This window comes from Rhinopithecus bieti, unplaced genomic scaffold, assembly GCF_001698545.2.
Source record: "Rhinopithecus bieti isolate Rb0 unplaced genomic scaffold, ASM169854v2 scaffold_2654, whole genome shotgun sequence".
NCBI lineage: Eukaryota > Metazoa > Chordata > Mammalia > Primates > Cercopithecidae > Rhinopithecus > Rhinopithecus bieti.
This window is the reverse complement of record NW_016804048.1, coordinates 1681117-1694483: the sequence shown is the minus strand read 5'-3', so window position 1 is coordinate 1694483 and position 13367 is coordinate 1681117. Positions and strand designations below refer to the sequence as shown.

At 52.1% G+C, this 13367-nt stretch overlaps 1 protein-coding gene across 2 annotated transcripts in view; it reads left to right on the top strand.

The window, feature by feature from the left end:
* Positions 1 to 1551: 1551 nt before the first annotated feature.
* TSPAN9 (tetraspanin 9) overlaps positions 1552 to 13367 on the top strand; it is a 208530-nt gene continuing 196714 nt past the window's right edge. The window contains exons 1-2 of one of the 2 annotated variants that reach the window (XM_017862909.1): positions 1552 to 1636; positions 7732 to 7798. The gene's annotated coding sequence lies outside the window, so the exon portion shown is untranslated. The remainder of the gene's footprint in view (positions 1637 to 7731; positions 7799 to 13367) is intronic. The other variant, XM_017862915.1, reaches the window with a different exon arrangement.

Genomic DNA, 13367 nt, shown 5'->3' with positions numbered 1-13367 from the left:
GGGGTTTCCTTATGTTGCTCAGGCTGTTCTTGAATTCCTGAGTTCCTGAGTGCCTGAGCTCTAGCAATCCTTCCGCCTGGGCCTACCAAAGACCTGGGACTCCCAAAGTCCTGGGATTACAGGCCTGAGCCAGGGCACCTGGCCTAGAAGTTTTTGATGACAGTAATGATGAGAAGAGATGGCGTTTTAGTGCTCTCTGGAAACAAGTTTACGCCTTCTAGCTTTAAGAATCCGGGCCTAGGCCGGGCGCGGTGGCTCAAGCCTGTAATCCCAGCACTTTGGTAGGCCAAGATCGGTGGATCACGAGGTCAGGAGATCGAGACCATCCTGGCTAACAGTGAAACCCTGTCTCTACTAAAAAATACAAAAAACTAGCCGGGCGAGGTGGTGGGCGCCTGTGGTCTCAGCTACTGGGGAGGCTGAGGCAGGAGAATGGCGCGAACCCGGGAGATGGAGCTTGCAGTGAGCTGAGATCGGGTCACTGCACTCCAGCCTGGGCGACTCCGTCTCAAAAAAAAAAAAAAAAAAAAAAAAAAAAAAAAAAAAAAAATCCAGGCCTATAATCCCAGCACTTCGTGAGGCAGAGGCAGGAGGATGGCTTGAGCCCAGGAGTTTGAGACCAGCTTGGGCCCAGGGAGACCCCCGTCTGCACAAAAAAAAAAAAAACAAACCAAAAACTTAGCCGGACGTGGTGGTGCGCGACCACAGTCCCAAGTACTCTGGAGGCTGAGGCGGGATCACTTGAGCCCAGAAGTCGAGGCTGCAGTGAGCCGTGATCGCACCGCAGCACTCCTGCCTGGGCAACAGAGTGAGACCTTGTCTCAAGAAAAAACAAAACAAAACCAAAAAAACAAAAAACATATAAAATCCAGGCCTGAAAAAGCGCCGGGCCAGACATGCCTACCTGCAGTTTCTCCTGCCTCAGCGCACCCCTCCCGCACACCGTGCCCTGTACCCGCCCTTGGCGGCCGCCAGCTCCTGGGGAGGCACGGCTCTTTCTGCAAGAGGTGTCTCCGGCAGGCGCTGTCAGCATCTCATCCAGCCCGCCCGAAACACCCGGGAAGGGGTTCGTAGGTGTGGGGGTGGGGTGGGGAGGCCAGGCAGCCTGGCGCGAGGGAGAGAGCTGAGGCCTGGGCCAGGACGGCCCTTGGGTGCCGTGTGGGCGCAGAGCCCAGGAGAGCGCACTGCCAGGCCCAGACCTTCCCGCCTCTACCCTGGGAAGAGGCCCGTTCGCCGCAGGGGGAAGGCGTGATCACAGCACCTCGGAGGAGCGGCCGGTCGGGGCGTGCGGGTGGCGGGGCGGGGAGGGAGTCTTCCGGAACCCCCGGAGGGCACCCGCGCCTCCCGGGCCCTGTGCCCCGTCCCCGGGCTCCCCCTCCTTTAACGCAGGGGACCCAGCCTGGGGCGGTGCAGGGCACTGGCGCTGGCGCCCCCCTCAGCCCTGCGCTCCTTCTCCGCCCCGCCCTCCCCGCCCCGGCAGCCCCGCCCCGCCCTCCCCGCCCCGCCCCGGCGGCCCCCGCCCCCGCCCCGCAGGACTCGCCATTCCCCAGGCAGGCCCCGCCCCCCGTTTCCGCTGGCGGCGGCGGCGGGGGCCGGAGCGCGAGCCGTGCGGGACCCTCAAGTCCCTGCGGGCGCGGTGAGTGCGGCCCGGGGCGGCGGGGGCAGGCGGTCTCGTGAGCCTGGCGGAGTTGCGCGGCCTCCTCGAGACGGCGCCGGGCGGGCTGGGCACCCCCGGGCCGGGTCCCGAGAAGGCGGAGCGGCCGGGGGCGCCCACGGGAGGCGGTGTGGGCAGGGCGGCGGTGGGACGAGAGGACGAGGAACAGAGTGGGCGCCGTGCGGGAAGCGGGCCGGGAAGGGGAGGATGGGTGCGGGGCCCGGGCACCGAGCGAAGTGGGGTCCTCCAGGGGGTGGCTCCAAGGAAGACCGTTTCAGAAAGGGAGCCCCCGGGGCTGGCGAGGGTTTCCGACTGTGCGACCCAGTGCACCGCTTGGAACAGTCCATACAAGGACCCCAGAGAGGGCCAGAGGGCCAGAGGCCTTCGGGCAGGGCTGGGATATAGCCTGCAGTCCCCCGGCACCCGCGACCACTCCCTGGGCCACTACTGGAAGATCAGCGCTCCGAGTGACAGGACTCTGGCACACCCCGAAGTTGGAGATCTAGCCCATCTGTGCATTCAAGTTTGGGACGTGAAAAAACTTTCTTGTGGTTTAAAAAAAAACATCCAAACAAGAAACTGGCTTGTTGTTGTAAGAGCAATATTTGTACTTGTACATCTTGGACCTGGAGTCTTGGATCTCCTCCCTCTTTGAAAAATATACGGGTCACTTCTTCATCTTCCCCCAAATGCCTGTATTGTCTAGGGAAGCTTGGGGTAGTATGGGATCCCCTGAGCTACCTTTCCCTCGCATCACCAAAACGAGGGTAAGAAGGCAGGGGCTTACCACTCTTGGTTCAGAGACCCAGTCTCTATGCGCGCGTGCCCTTCTGACCTGCAGCTGTCCTTTTCCCTGGGGTAACTCAGGTATTTCTTCCTCCAGGAAGCTTTCCTGGACTAGTGGAGAAAACCGAAGACTCATGCGAGGATCCCTATATATACCTGCCAGCTCCCTTCTCTTTATTGAAAATAGCCACAGAGAATGTTGAATATATGCTTTGCTATAGAGATACACAGCTAGCTTGCCATCATAAGTAATGGGGAGGCGAGGAGAGGGATTATGGATAATTTCAAACAATGGCCTGAATAAAATCATTTATATTTAGCTAAGGAATGCAGCCAGAGAGGCAGACAATTACACCAGCTTCCTACCCTTGGCGCTCGGTCCTGGCATGGCTGATGCAGCTGGGCTGTGGGTTGGAAGGAGAGGATTGGGGTAGATAAAACTTGAAGTGTAATTCAGTTCCACTCTCACTCACTGAAGACCCCCTGTGTGCAAGTTCCTGAACAGGTGAGAGTAGGATTTTTGTTTTTGGTCTGGTTTAATCAGATTTTAATATTGTGGCAGGGTTCTTTGAACCTATGAACAGATATTTAATATTAATAACAATAACTAGTGTTGATAAAGTAATTTACAGTTGGCCAAGTGTTTCTATGCACATTACATTAGCTGTATATAATTTTATTTAATTCATACATAATCTTGTAAAGTTTGTTACTTTTTTTTGAGACAGAGTCTCACTCTGTTGCCCAGGCTGGAGTGCAGTGGCAGGATCTCAGCTCACTGCAAACTCCGCTGCCCCGGTTCAAGCGATTTTCCTGCCCCAGCCTGCCGAGTAGCTGAGATTCCAGGCGCGTGCCACTACGCCTTCTAATATTTGTATTTTTAGTAGAGACAGGGTTTCGCCATGTTGGCCAGGCTGGTCTCGAATTCCTGACCTCAAGTGATCCACCTGCCTCGGCCTCCCAAAGTGCTGGGGTTATAGGCGTGAGCCACCACACTGGGCGAGGTTTGTAACTTTTAATTGCCGTCTTATAGGTTAGGAATATGAGGCTCAGAGAGAATAAATATCTAAGGTCACAAAACTCATTAAGTGAAAGAAGCAAAACTTGAACCCTGGCTTCTGACCTTCCTGCCTTGTGCCTTCTATTCTGCTGTCTGCCTCTGCCCTTCTTCTTTTTTTTTTTTTTGAGACAGGGTTTTGCTTTTGTTGCTCAGGCTGGAGTGCGATGGCACTATCTCGGCTACTGCAACCTCTGCCTCCTGGGTTCAAGCGATTCTCCTGCCTCAGCCTCCCGAGTAGCCGGGATTACAGGCACCCACCACCACACCTGGCTAATTTTTGTATTTTTTGTAGAGAGAGAGTTTCACCATGTTGGCCAGGCTGGTCTCAAACTCGTGACCTCAGGTGATCTGCCTGCCTTGGCCTCCCAAAGTGCTGGGATTACAGGCGTGAGCCACTGCATTCAGCCACTTCTATTTTTTTCACTTTGTTGCCTGGGCTGGAGTGCAGGGATGCAATCAGCTCACTGCAGCCTCCAACTCCTGGACTCAAGTGATCCTCCCGCCTTAGCCTCTCGAGTAGCTGGGACTATAGGTGCAGGCCCCTTGCCCAGATAATTAATTTTTTATTTTTTATGGTAAAGATGGGGTTGTGCCATGTTGCCCAGGCTGGTCTCTAGTCTTGAATTCCTGGCCTCAAGCAGTTCTCCTACCTTGGCCTCCCAAAGTGTTGGGATTACAGGCGTGAGCCACGACGCCCAGCCCCTTTCCTCTATGTTGAGCCTTGTCTTCACCTGACACCACTTATTTGTGCAACCTTGGACAATTTACCTCCTCTTTCCAACTCTCCGTTTTGGTGGGATATTGGATTAGAAATATTCTAGAGTCTCTTCCAGCATCAGATAATTAACAGTGTAAGATATTAGCAGCCACTCAACCAATTAGGAAGTGAGCTTTATGTAAAAAAATTTAAAATTGTGGTAAAAAACACTGAATGTAAAATCCTTTTTTTTTTTTTGAGACGGAGTCTTGCTCTGTTGCTCAGGCTGGAGTGCAGTGGCGTAATCTTGGCTCACTGCAACCTCCGCCTCCCGGGTTCAAGCAGTTCTCTCCCTCAGCCTCCCGAATAGCTGGGATTACAGGCGCCCGCCACCACCCTTGGCTAAATTTTATATATTTTTTAGTAGAGATGGGGTTTCACCATGTTGGCCAGGCTGGTCTTGAACTCCTGACCTCGTGATCCACCCGCCTCGGCCTCCCAAAGTGCTGGGATTACAGGCATGAGCCACCGCACCCAGCAAATGTAAAATCTTAAGTGTACATTTTAACCATTTTTAAGTGTACAGTTCAGTAGCATTAAGTATATTTACATTGTTGTGCAACAGAGCTCTAGAAATTAGCTTGTAAAACTGAAGCTTTAATATTCATGAAACAACTGTTTTCCCCTCCTCCCAGCCTCTGGCAGCCACTATTCTGTCTGTTTAGTGTGCTTTATTAAGCTCCTTCTGTGTGCTTCGTAAATGCTGACCTTGAGGAATTAATCTGCAGAGTTGTGGAGAAGCAGCCCAGCTTAGGTGGGAAGCCCTGGGGTGGCTGGAGGGAGTGCCCCTTTGTCACAAGCCTGTAACCCCAGGGCCAGCCAGCACTGTTAAGTGAATGAGTGAGTGGGTTGGGCCTTGGGAGGTGCCCTTACCTCCTTTAGCGTCAGCTCCCTGCTTGCAAAATGAGGATAACAATACCAATTACTCAGGATGTTGGGAAGGAGCCATGAGCTGATGTATGTGAGGCACATAGCTCAGGGCCTCATACACAGCAGGTGTGCAGTAAACGGTGGCTGTTATTTATAACTTTGTGGAGGAGACTGAACTAATATGCTTGGAACAAGAGAGGACAAGACTTCTTTTCTTCTACTATGAGGGCCCAGCCTGCAGTGGTTGTCATCCTCACTGACTAAGAGGGAGTGGATCTAATCCAGGTGCATTCGCCTGGCATTCAGCATCTTGCCTGTCTAGCCTTATTACCACTCTTCTCCCTCCGGGAACCCTTGGTTCTAGCCAGACTAATCTCCCAGGCATGCTTTGCGCATTCCTTCTTGGCGCCTTAGTTCATCCTCTTCCACCTTTCTGGATAGTTCTTCCATTCTCCTCTTTCAAGACCCTTCTCATGTCTGAGCTCCTTTCAAGACCCTGGCATCCCATCCCAAATGAGCCTGTTTTTCCTGGGAACTCCTATGGCATTTTCTGTCTTCATTTTGTTCCTGGCCTTTATAGATTTCCTTGGGTGGTTCTCTGGTGAACTCCACAAACAGTGTATGCGTCACATGTATAAGAGTCTGTGCTGGGCTGGATACTGTGCCTCACATCTGTGATCCCAGTACTTTGGCAAGCTGATGCAGGAAGATCACTTGAGGCCCGGGATTTGAGACCATCCTGGGTAACATAGTGAGGCCTCTGTATCTAAAAAATTATACATATAATGTATATATATATTAGCCAGGTGTGGTGGTACACACTTGTGGACCTATGGACCTATGGTCCCAGCTAGAGGTGGAAGGATCGCTTGAGTTCAGGAGTTCGAGGCTTCAGTGAGCCATGATTGTGTCACTGCACTCCAGGCTGGGTAACAGAGCAAGAATTTTGTCTCTTAAAAAAAAAAAAGTCTGTGCTAAGTTCTGATGCTGCAAAAATAAACAAGATGAACATCCTTATCTTCATGGGGCTTGTTAGCCAGTAAAGAGTTGAGAAACGGGTTCAAAAGATGACAGTTCAAAGGACAAGGTGAATGGCTTCTGAGAGCAGAATGTTATGTGAGCTGAAACAGTTCGGTCACCTTGATTGAGGAGCACCATTTCATGCAGAAGGTGGTGGTGGACATGAACCCGGGAGGGGAGCTTGCATTTCAACAGAAGGAATAAGGATCAGCCTGGGGCTAGGCCCTGAGAAAGTTGGGGTGTGTGAATGGCGCAGGCGGGCCAGGCGTGGGATGTGTGCAGGGAAGCCATGGAGGAGAGGTTGGGCAGGTAGATAACAGCTGTATTGTGGGCGGCCTCAGATCACCAGCCAAGAACTTTATCTGTCCATTCATTCTTCCAAGAGAACTTGAGTGCCCACCATGTGCCAGCATTAAACTGGTGCTGTGGAGACAGCCATCAACCTTGGGAGGCCCTGGGAAGTTTGCAGGTTTTGAGCAAGGGTAACAGAAGCAGGACTGGGCTTAAGGAGGGTGAATCTGGGGTCTGTGAAGAGGGGACGTCATGGTAGGGAGAGTGGCTGGGCACCTGTGAGGAATGGTGAGGAGGCATTGAACTTGAGACATTTTGGAAGTAAGATCAGGATCATTTGTAACTTGATTGGGTGGGGAAGTGAGGAAAGGATGAAGGTGAAGGGGAATTGAAGCTGATTCTGTGCTGGGTGATTGTGAAAATGCAATGCCATTTGCTGTTTCCAGTAGGTATTGTTTCGTCAACTAGATTGCAAGCCCCTTCAGGGCATGGATTCTCACTCCCTCTGATGTTCTCCTTGGCCCTGAATTCACTGCTGTGAGGCACAGAACAGAGTAGGCACGGTGGACCCCTCACATCTCAAGAAATGAATCTTGCACTTTCTACCATCCCAAATTTGTATCCACAGCAATATTTGTTCATGGGCCTGGCTTTCTCCGGAGTCATGTTTCTGCAGAGTCAAATGTTTCCTGCATATATCCTCACACCCCAAGTTAACTGCCCTTTCAGTTTCTGCTGCAGTTTTATTTCTCACTTGGTGGCCATTTTCCACCAAGTTTTTATTGCTCCGTAAGAGTAACTTTGAATGTGGTAGAGATGAAAACAACAAGGTGGCCCGTTCCTTCATATTGACCTCATAGCATATGTGATGCAAACACATCTCAGTAAGTTTACACACTTTTATGTATCTTGAAACTTTGGGTTACTTGTGAGTGGCCAAAATTGTAATGTTAAATCCTTGGATGACAAAGGTCTACCCCAGGGATGCCAAATACATGGTGGGGATTCTGTTACTTCTGTAACTGCCCGTGGCAGACATCACTAATCAATTGCAGCTGTCTTTTCTGCTGGGCCAGGGCTTGGGTTCTGATCGTAATGCCTTGGGTACCCACCAGCAACTGAGTGGCATTAGCATACTGCCTTCCTGTTTGCCATTTCTGGCCTTCTCCATTTGTTGAGTGAGCAGTTTCTTGGTGAGGGATTGCTGCCCCAAAGAGTGGTCCTTGATGGACAGAATTCACCCTAGAGTGGCTTCTTACCAAAGTGATGACCTAATTTTTTGCCTTCCTGCAGGAATATCCTGGAACCTTCTTTTATTTGTCAGCAGCCAAGGTGTTTGCAGGAAGTTCAGAGGGAACAGGTCAGTGTTGGTTCGGGTCCATTGTGGGGTAGGGCCTCTGTTATAAACTCCATCTGAAGTCAAGGTCTTTCTTGCTCTTTAACTGTGGGTTGGGGAGGATAGAAGAGGATGCTGACATTTTCTAGTTGTCCTGCCCTGACTCCTGGCTTTGCTTTTCTAAGCTCCTTAAATTGGGCTTTGGGGGCCAGGCAAGAATTATCTCCTCCCCACTGTTTCTGATTGGTGGCTGATGGTACTCTTAGATTCTTTCTTGGCCACCCCATTTGTGTGCAGGAAGCCTAGGGAGAGGCCTGTAACTTCCTGCTTCCTGTCTCCTTCCAGCAGGCTTGGGAGCCAGGGTGGAGGGGCCTCCCACCACAGGCCAGAAGAGAAGCTGCAGGAGTCCTGGCCAATCCTCAGTGCCTCCATTTTGCTATGCCCACCGCCCTCCACCAGGACCCTTACGGGGCCCTCTTCTCTGCTCCTCCAGGCCCCTGGGGGTCTTGCTGATGGTTTATTCATTGTTCTAGCACTTGTGCATCGAGGCTTCCCCTGTGCCAGGCTACAGACCAGGCAGCCAGACAGTGGGGGTAGATGGTGCTGATTCAGGTTCCCTTGGGGTGCTGTTTACTGACCTGGGCCTTTTATATTTAATTTATGTGTGTTTGCTCCTGCGGCTTCTCCCTGCTGGTGATACGTAAAATCTTACCTTCCCTGAACCCAATGGTGTAGTCAGTGGAGCAGGGAGAGGGGGCGGAATGGTGCTGGCTGGTGGCTCATCTTGCCAAACATTCTCTTGTCTGTGGGTTCCAGCAGGGGTTATTTGGTGCCCCAAGAGTGGCCAGGAACCTCTTCTCATCCTGCCATGCCTTCACGTTATACTTAGGATGCTGGTACTCACATTTGTCATCATAATCAGACTCAGTTTTAGACCCTTTACAAATATCCACAACCAATTTAACTTAATCAGATGAAGTTATAATTTGAATCTCATTTAACTTTCACAAAGGCCCCGCGGGGTAGCTGTCATGTCCTCTTTTATCAGCGGCAGCAGGTAAGGCCCACACATAGTGTTACCGGGAGCAGGGGCTCCAGCCCAGATTCTATGACTCTGCAGCGCCTGCCTTTTCTAATGCAGACCTGTGACTGTTCTGAGTTCTTCACTGACGCTGGGAATCCGCTCCAGGTCCCTCCCTGAGCCTGCTTGCAGCAGGAATGCCTGAGCTCCCATTTTAAGTCCTCCTCCCGCCTCCCTGGGGCCCGTGTGGGTGTCTGCTTTCATTCTCGCAGCTCTGGGATTTGAGGCACCACCTATCACTGGATGGTGCAGTGCAGCCAGGCACATGGGCTTGGGTGGAGGAAAATTAGAATGGTGAAGGTCAGGTAGCAGCCGTCCAGGTGCAGTGGCCCACGCCTGGAATCCCTGCACTTTGGGAGGCTGAGGCAGGAATTCAAGACCAGACTGGGCAATATAGTGAAACTCTGTCTCTATTAAAAAAGACTGGGCAGCAGAGAAGGAAGGACTTAAGGACAAGGGAATGACCATCTTGCTGTGCAGCATGTGCCCCACATCCTGTGGGGCCTGTTCCTGGTGGGCCCTGCCAGATAGAACTTGGTGAGGGTCTCCCCAGGAGGCCTGTATGGCCTTGGGGAGACACAGATAGCCCCTGACATCAGCAGCTGTGTCTATCCAGATGACTGTCTTTCTTCCGTGCATCTGCGTTGAAACCCAAGTGGGGGAGACGTGAGCAGAGGCCTTGGCAGACAGGACGTTGATCCTCTCAGATGGCTGTGGCCTAGGGAGCTTTGGTTTTGCCATTTCTTCTCATGCTCTGGAGCCATGCTCTGGGATGTTGACCAGTCCTGGGGTGGGAGGTTCTTATTCTGGCCCCTGCTCCTCCCTCTTAACTGCTGTGCGAACTTGGGCAAGTTGATTGCTTTCTTCAGGCCGGTTTCCTCACCCACAAAGTGGCAGGCTGGGTGACCCATTGCCAGGGTTCTTTCTGGCTCTGCTGGAGGTGTTTTCTGAGGTGGTATGAGTTGGGATGCCTGGGTTTTGGCTTCCAGTCCTGGGCCTGCCTTCTGCCTCTGACTAGTGCCTTCTCGGCCTCTGACCTGGAGGTGGATGGAGGAGGAAAGAGTGAAGTTAATGAATAAACTGGAGATCTGACTCCTGATAGGAGCCTGACTGGGGGTGGAGGTTGTTTGTGGAGATGGTCCCCTTCCCTGTGAGTGGCAAGTGGCGGGGTCCTACTGCCTGACTTCTGTCCTGTGCTGAGGGCTCTGCTGTTGCTTTGGTTTTAACTCTCTTTTCCGTGCCCCTGCCTGAGGCAGTGAGGAGTAAGCCTCCAGTCCTGGACTCCAGCCCTGCATGTTAATCATTTCAACTTCAATCATAGCCACAGCATAATGAAATGAGAGTATCTGCCTGGAGCAGGTTAGCTTTCAAACCCTCTCCTTGCTCTCAAACCAAGAGCATAACCAGAATTTCAGCCTGAACCAGGAGGGTGCTCTTCAGAATGGAAAGGAGATAGAAGAACCCCTTTGCTGGCATCTGGAGTTGGGAGCATGATCCTCTCTGCATTTCAGCCCAATACTTTGGAGCCAAATGTAGATTTTTTTTGGCCTATTGTTTAGTATTATCTGTGCTTTGATTTAGCACACCCCTTCCGCCCTCTGTTTTCTCTCAGGCTCCCTTACGGTGGATGGCTGGAAATTGATGATACTTTGAATATTCACTCACTTTCTGAGAGTCTTGTGACCATTTCTACTCTCAATGGTCATCATTTTTAGAACGTCTGATCTTGTGATAGGAACAGGAAAGAATGGGGTAGAGAGCAGTCCAAGGGGTCTGAAGAGTCAGGAAGCTCAGTAAGTGCCCCCTAAAATCCCCCCACCTGCTGGGGAGGCTTTGCTGTTGTTGCAGGAAGGCTGGAGGGTCTTGTGGCCTTTGGGGTACAGGATCTTGGTGAGGCCTTGGCCTTGGCCTTAGTAGCTTAGGGTTGCTGCTAACTCTTACAGCACGTTTGTGCAAATTTGAAAAATGGCCCTTCTTCAGGTTACAAGCAAAAATTAAAGTGAATACATTATTGTGTAGCCGGAACAAAGTCCAGCTGTGTCTGAGGCAACCACCTTGAGCCCTGGTGGGCAGTGACCCTGGCTGTGTGCACACTTGCGGGCACACCGCCTCCAATCATGGGGTGCACATGTTCCTGGGAACACACACAGTCTGGTCCCTCCCCTTGCAATGTGGGGAATGTGTCAGGTTCAGAGTCAGGGAGAGGGCCTCTGAGGACAGTGAACAGGTGAGGGAAGTGAGCTGGGGTGGGAGGGATTCTCAGAGCCAGACTGAAACACGGTGCAGCCATGCACGTGTGTGTGTGTTAGTGACTGTGTGCACACTTGCCTTACATGTGTGCTGGGTATACTTGCGTGGGTTTATGTGGGAGGGCACTCTGCATTGTTTTGGCAGTTAGTGGAGTGGCCCACGTGTGCACTCTCAACAGATCAGAATCGGCTCACATCTGTAGGCCCAGCACTTTCGGAGGCCAAGGTGGGAGCATTGCTTGAGACCAGCCTGGACAACATAGTGAGATCTCATCTCTAATAAGAATAGAAAAAAAATTAGTCAGGTGTGGTAGTCGGTGTGTGCCTATAGTCCCAGCTACTTGAGAGGCTGAGGCAGAAGGATTGCTTGAGCCCAGAAAGTTGAGGCTGTAAGTCATGATCGCACCACTGCACTCTGGGCTAGGTGACAGAGTGAGACCCTGTCTCAAGAAAAAAAGGGGCTGGGCATGGTGGCTCACACCCGTAATCCCAGCGCTTTGGGAAGCCAAGGCAGGCAAATCATGAGGTCAAGAGTTCGAGATCAGCCTGGCCAACATGGTGAAACTCCATTTCTACTAAAAATACAAAAATTAGCCAGGCTTGGTGGTATGCACCTGTAATAGCAGATACTCGGGAGGCTGAGGCAGGAGAATTGCTTGAACCTGGGAGGCGGAGGTTACAGTGAGCCAAAATCGGCCACTGCACTCCAGCCTGGGCAACACAGCAAGACTCCATCTTGGGGGAAAAAAAATGTCAGTATATACCTGTGATGTGAGTGCCTTCCCGTTAGAAGGCAGGGTAAAATGTGGACACAGTACCTGGAAACCCTGCTGGCAGCCTCTCCTCTGGCCACCTGCCAGTGTGGAGATTGAGGCTTAGGGGCCCGAAGCTCTCTTACAAGCCCTGAGGGCAGTGGTGCCAGGGACAGTAGGAGCAGATCCTGCCTCAGCAAGTCCCCAGCCCCCTCTCAGGGCCAGGCTCTACAGGAGGGCTCAGAGGGGCAGGGGGTCCAGCTGAGTTTGAATGCACTGTGTCTTTCCGGGTGTGTGAACATGCAGAATGACATGTTTTGTTTTAGAAAAAATGAGGTAGAGGTCTGGGCTTGCAATTTTCTACTTGTCTTAATCCTGGGAGATTCTAAACAGCTTTGTTTAAAAACTGGACATACGGATTGCAAAGACCTAAGTGAGGAAGAGCCATTGGGTCCCCCAGGAAAGCAATTAGGTTTGAAGCCAGAGTTTGGATTTGTTTGACCATTTTGAGTGCTGTCTGCAGCATGTGGGACTTGGAGGCGCTTACAGCGTCACCCATAGTGTGAGTCACTCCAAATTAGTAGCCATTTCAAACTGGCTTCCACTGACTTGCTGCTGGGGATGGGTGGGGCTGGGGGGGAAGCTCCAGGCTTGGCTGTCACCCGTCATCCAGGCTGTGGCTGGCAGAGAGGGGAGGGGGCTGGAACAGCCTGTCTTGGCTCTGCCTGCCCCCACTGTTGGCCAGAGAAGCTAGAGCTGGTGGTGGCCTGTGTCTGTGAAGGTCTCCTGGATGGAGTAGTTCGTGCCCGCAGTGCAGGGAGAACACTGGAAACCATGCAGTTCAGGGCAGGGTTGGTGGAACTTTTTCTTGGCATCGATGGAGAAACTCAGAGGGCATCAGCCTGGGCCTTGAGGGAGGGCTGGGATTTAGGGAGTGAAGGGAAGGGTCTCTGAGGGCTTGTGGTGCTGGCCAGGAGCTTGGTTGGGGTGGGATCAGGTGTGGCCTGCAGGAGAGGGTGAGCTGTTCCCTCTGGGGCACCTGCCATGCTGCTCGGAGCAGCTCAGGCGCAGGAGGCTGGCGGTGAGAGCCAGTGTTGGTCTTTGAACAGTGGAATGACAGGATGAAAAGGGGCATTATAGGCCGGGCGCGGTGGCTCATGCCTGTAATCCCAGCACTTTGGGAAGCTGAGCGGCAGATCACGAGGTCAGGAGATTGAGACCATCCTGGCTAGCACAGTGAAACCCCGTCTGTACTCAAAATACAAAAAATTAGCCAGGTGTGGTGGCGGGTGCCTGTAGTCCCAGCTATTCGGGGCGGCTGAGGCAGGAGAATGGGATGAACCTGGGAGGTGGAGCTTGCAGTGAGCCGAGATCGCGCCACTGCACTCCAGCCTGGGCAACAGAGTGAGACTCCGTCTCAAAAAAAAAAGAAAAGGGACATTATAGGGAAAATTAGATTGTAGCAGAATTCAAGGGTTTTTTTTTTTTTTTTTTTTTTTTTTTTTTTTGAG